The sequence below is a fragment of the Atractosteus spatula genome, assembly GCF_055471065.1.
Source record: "Atractosteus spatula isolate fAtrSpa1 chromosome 10 unlocalized genomic scaffold, fAtrSpa1.hap1 SUPER_10_unloc_17, whole genome shotgun sequence".
Classification (NCBI taxonomy): domain Eukaryota; kingdom Metazoa; phylum Chordata; class Actinopteri; order Semionotiformes; family Lepisosteidae; genus Atractosteus; species Atractosteus spatula.
Window position 1 is genome coordinate 223,940 of NW_028296620.1, and position 5,697 is coordinate 229,636.

The 5,697-nt window shown below is 40.0% G+C and overlaps 1 non-coding gene across 1 annotated transcript; it reads right to left on the reverse strand.

Moving 5' to 3' along the window:
- Nucleotides 1-2,215: 2,215 nt before the first annotated feature.
- On the reverse strand, nucleotides 2,216-2,287 carry trnat-cgu (transfer RNA threonine (anticodon CGU)). Its single transcript has one exon. It is a non-coding gene; the product is annotated as a tRNA-Thr (tRNA).
- Between the last annotated feature and the right edge of the window lie 3,410 nt (nucleotides 2,288-5,697).

Consider the following 5,697-nt stretch of genomic DNA (forward strand, 5'->3'; position numbering starts at 1 on the left):
CCTATTATGTCATGTCCATCCACACCCAGAAACATTACTGCTGTAGCACAAGAGTTATACAGGCGCAGTCAATAGAGCATGAATCTCTTAATCTCAGAACTGTGGGTTCAGCCCCCACATTGGGTCCCTCTGTGTCAATTTGATCCCCCCAATCCTCCTAGCAGGACCTGATGGCGTAACAGTGATACCCAGTGCCTTATATGACCTTTACGTAATTCAGCTTTCTTTCCACTTGATTCAGATTTTGATCTGAAATCATCGGCCAAACAAGAGTTTGTCTAAATCGAGGGAGATCTGCTCACAAGCAAGTATTAAACACTTCAGCATTTACTGTTCGAATACCACATTTTGTCAAAACACTGCCGCTTCTTTAGCTAATAAGTAATGGTTTTTGAGCACGCATTGTATTGTTAATGCTTATATTAAAAAAGCATAAATTCACATAATGGAATTTGGACTGAACAAAGTAGTCCAGCCCCTTTACAACATTACATACCCACTGATTAAAGCTTAAAACTACAGCAGCAGGAGTAACAATAATGGCAACAACATGTTTGGAGTTCGGCATTTCATTTATTCTGCGGAAACATCGTATCGGAATGAACTGCCCGAGATAAAAGAGTAATTGCGGCTTCAGATCGTTTTTACAGAGCATTGCGTTGTTCTGTTCATGCTGACTACACGCTTTAAATTTGTCGTTTACTGCAAGAGTTGTTTTTTCTGAAATTCCTCGCATTTGAGCCAGCACTAAAATATTTCATTCCCGTCGCTGAATACATCGTGGAAACGGTATTTGCAACAGAATGCTGTCACACATGAAACCTTTTTGTTATTCGGTTCTGAAGTTTGAAAATGAAAATAAAACGGGGATCACTTCATAGACTTGAAAGAAGTCCAAGCAGCATAAAAACCCGCGAATTCTCACAAAGGCTGCACCTTTCTTCTGCTGCTTTTATAAATCAGCCTTAAACATTTGAATGCATACCTTACTGCTGCTAATCACATTCACGTGTTTACGAAGCTTTTTTCTGTCCGTTATGTTTTTTCTAAGTAGTTTCTCCGTTTTCCTCGTACTGTGATTGTCAGCGAGCACAACAAGACTGAAACAGTGTAAAGGCAGGTAAAAAAGACAGGGTAAAACGCCTGACTGTCGGGAGTGGGATTTGAACCCGTGCCTCTATTTGGAGAGCGAAACACAAAGCTTAAAAGACACGAATCTGTGAATTTGCTGTTTTAAAACGCTCGACTATCCTGAAGAAATGGGTGCTGATTGCACCAGTTGCATCCGATTTTCCGTAACTTTAGGACGATTGATACGACTGGACGAACAAAATTTGTGGCGTTTAGCATGACATGGAAAACGGTACCGGAGCATTCGGGTCCGGACTACCAGACTCAGAAACAGTTTTTACCCCCGCACTATCAAACTATTAAACTCCTAGCCTCTCTCACTCTCACCTATGATCTGAACCTCACAGTGCCTTCTTTCTTACCAAAAACCCAAACACACATTGAAAATCTACCTCTACCATACATGTCAAAAGCTCACTCCCCATAATTTCTATCCCTTTATTTCATTCTTTTGATGCATGTTTTTGCACATAACCTGTTACCTTTTTGTTGTTTTGCACACTGCCTGTTGTTGTTTTTTGCACATCGGCTGTTGTCTCTGTCTTTCTTTTGTAATACAATTGTATTGTTGTTGTGTTGTTGTGTTTTTTTCTTTGTACTACTTATGTCCGAGAGCTAGCTAAATAGCATTTCGTTATACCATATACCTGTGTATAAGTATAATGACAATAAACTTGAACTTGACATAGTCTTGCAGGCAGTATATACGCATGCTGACGCAGCTACCCACCTGCACTATTATTTTATCGTTTACTCGTTTAAAAAAACACGGTCTTCTCGTTCCTAAGTCAGATTTTTAGTGCTTTCGAACGTTACTTCCAACCTGGACTGACAGCTCACCCGATCTGTTTGTGATCAGACCATGGAGTGGGGGGCTGTACCAAGCGCACGTTCCTTCCCAATGCTGAGGTGATCATTCGGAAGATGGGTGTGAAGAGAAACAAGCTTTGTCGACTAAAAAACAAGGCAGGATATGCAAGAATACTAATCACTGGCGACAGTTACGCTCTCTTACTATTCAGACTCCTACATTGCGAGTTTTTTGAAGACTTTGAAACTAAAGGAAAGCAGTGACAAATGAAACAGGCACAGGTGGGGTTTGAGCCCACGATCTTCGGTTTACGAGACCGACGCCTTACCACTTGGCCACCGCGCCTTCAAACAACATAGGAATAATGTTGTTCAAATTATTTTTTTTCTGAATCTGGTTTACATCGCCTGGAGGCAGCAACAACAATAAAAGGGATACTTAACAAGGAGATACGCAGTAGCAGTTCGACTCCAACAGATGCTCCTGAAGAGACTGGAGGTTTAAGCCAGCTCCTTAGAGCGCTCGGCCGCGTTACTCTCAACAGCGGCTCTTCAGCTCTTGTTGTTTGACCTAGTGGTTTTATATCGCGTGGAAACGACCGCAACTTCTTTTTCTGAGATGCTTTCTCTCACGTGGTGAAATCTCGACCTCTTTGGCATCTCTGGCTATAGTTCTTCAGTAGAGCAGGCTTTCACACCTCTGGTTATAGTACCCTTGAAGTCATTTTATTTTTACAGGAAGACGCATTCCCTAACGATCTCTCCTGTTTTAGAAATGCTTCATAAGGCGTGTTTGATTCAACGGACAAACAGTATACTAATTGTACAATGCAGATCTATGGGGCATTCGTACTGGATTTGACTGGGATTCTGAAATACTTCTTGCAAAGGTATTCAGACTTTCTTGAACCTAGAATAAAAACACAGACCTGAAACTCCTTAGCTTCCAATCTCTGATGTTGCTCTCCTTAAACTCGGACGTGATGTTCTGCAGACGTGTGCATAATGTCCTGTTTTCTTACAGTGTAGACATTTTGCTGTTCACGCTCCGCATTCATCTGCTTTGTGCGTTGTTAGTCCGCACCTGTAACATGTAATGTCAGCCGTCCCCTGTTCTTCTATATCTCTAGCATGACTGCGTCCTGCTGCTCGGCTTTTGTTTGTAAAGTTTGAGCGAGCGCCCCGTTCAGTGTCACTTTGTCACTGTGGTCAGAAAGCATTCTTGATTCTGCTTGAGCTGCTTCATGAATTCTAGCGACTTTAAGAGCTCTTTCTAAAGTCAGCCCTTCCTCCTGCAGCTCCGAGGTTCAGTAGAAGCGGTGGAAAAAGATGGGCATAAGCAAAGCTTCTCGGCGCGGCTGCCATACCCAGTGGGCATTGATTCGTCGAATATACGTATATTTACGGCGAAAATACGGCTATACGTATATATACGTCGCCTCGACGTATAATCAACGTCGAATTGCAACCGTAAAATCGACGACATGAATAAACGCATATATAACGTCGAAAACACATCTAACACAGTGCCTGAGGCTTTTTACTGTATGTATCGTGTGTGCCGCAACTAAGAGTATACGGCACTCTGCACAGTGTACGAAGTAAATGATTTTCGCAGTAATTAATTTATTATATTTACTATATTTATTATACACGTGTAAATTAATTACTGCGACACGATACATACAGTAAAAAGCCTCAGGCACTGTGTTAGATGTGTTTTCGACGTTATATATGCGTTTATTCATGTCGTCGATTTTACGGTTGCAATTCGACGTTGATTATACGTCGAGGCGACGTATATATACGTATAGCCGTATTTTCGCCGTAAATATACGTATATTCGACGAATCAATGCCCACAGCTTGGCATACAAGGGTTTTGCTGAGGGGGTCTTGCCACCTTCCCGAAAAAAAACAGTAAAATGTTTGAGTGCCTATAGAGTTTCTATTTTTATTTTCTTGAGAAAAGTTGATACCATTTCCTGGACACCCCGTCCCCCATCAGTGCGCGGTGCCCGGGGAAAAATCTGTAGGGGGGCGTCTGAAATTCTGAGGGGGGGTGATATTTCGGTTGAAACGGAGCTGTACGGTGCAGCTTCCCAAATGAAATCTCGTAGCTATGCCATTGATTAGTGCTTCATGATAGAAGATAACGACTAGCAATCTGGTATTTGCGATGAAGTTCAGTTTCACATTTTTCGTCACTCTCACGGTTTGTATTGCCTGGAGCGAAAAGTACCATAAGCGTTCATTTTTGCAGCTACATGGACGTTCTGAATCGTTAAGAAAAAAATGTTGTAAAACCAACAGAAAGCACAGACTGCTATAACTAGTCCTAGTTATATAACGATTTTAAGTATAATGATAAACTACTGCAAGGAATCGGTCCACCTGAGCAAACAGGATCGTAATGTTGACACTCAATAACAACACTGATATGTGCAGTTCCTGGACGGATAGCCCTCCTGCCCATCAAACAGACTGAGTGACTGTTCGTGTCATTTAGTGTTGTCTGACCATTGACAAAGTACAACTATTTTTTTAGGACGCAAATTAAGTTAGGTAAATCTTTTTGCCCAAAACTGAAGGGGCGACATTCCTCCCTCCCCCCGTGATGCCAGGCCTGTCCCCATCCTATTCCATAATGTCATTATATATAATACCATACAACAGTGACCGATCCTTACTAACTGCATGCGTTAAAATTGCACATCAGCTCATAGCAGGGGGCACATAGCCGCGATGTATTATCAATGTTAAATTTCAACCATAATATCGACAACATTAATAAACGCATACGTTGAGAAAATATCGAACCCAGCATATTTTCCGGTTATATACCACAATGCATTGCTAATATTCGTTGGTCACCATTTTGGACACGTTTTTCAAACGTAGAAGTATATCCGCAAATATCTCAGCAATCCTCTTTTGACGAGTAAGTATGAACAATAATAATAGTATCTGAATACATACAGATCTTTCTTAATATTATTTTGATTAAAACAGTACGTGAATAAGCAAAAAATGGCACATAAAAATAGTGTGAATGGGGAAGATGACACAAAATCGTTTTGCCGTTTCTCTATTCTTATTCTATGTTGTACTTTCAAACTTTGGGTACTCTTTAATTAGGACAGACTTTATTGCTCAACTGCTATGATGCAAGCCAAATTTTATACATTTATTTCAGCTTTGAGCTTAGTAAACCGTTCATTTTTTAGATTATACTAAAGAAGATATTAATCATCATTTATTTGGGAAGTAATATTATATAATTTTCTCCTAGCTGCGGTGCTGAAGTCCCACCCTACATCGACAGAAAAAGAAATAAAGGAGCACGCAATGTGTTACTTGAAAAATGCATATGCAAGGCAGGGGGCCAGGAGATCTGGACACTGAAAATAATAGGTTTTTGGTTCTAACTGTTAGGACAATTAGACAGGGTTTGCAAATACATTGCAAATATTTGTAATATTTGCATTGCATTGTAATATTTTTTTTCTTGGAAATATAGAAGTTGTACATTTTAAAATGTATATTTGAATCAAAATGTGGTTTTGAGTTAGTGTGTTAATGTAATTAGTTTGTGTTTGTCATTACTATACTGTATATTGCCATGTTACCAGAATTTGTAGCTGAAGTTTAAGACTAGTTGTGTTTTTTATGATTATTGCCCATATGTTGATTGTTGATTGATTGTATACAATGTATAATTTGAAATACATATGTTTCAGGTGTGAATGTGTATTTT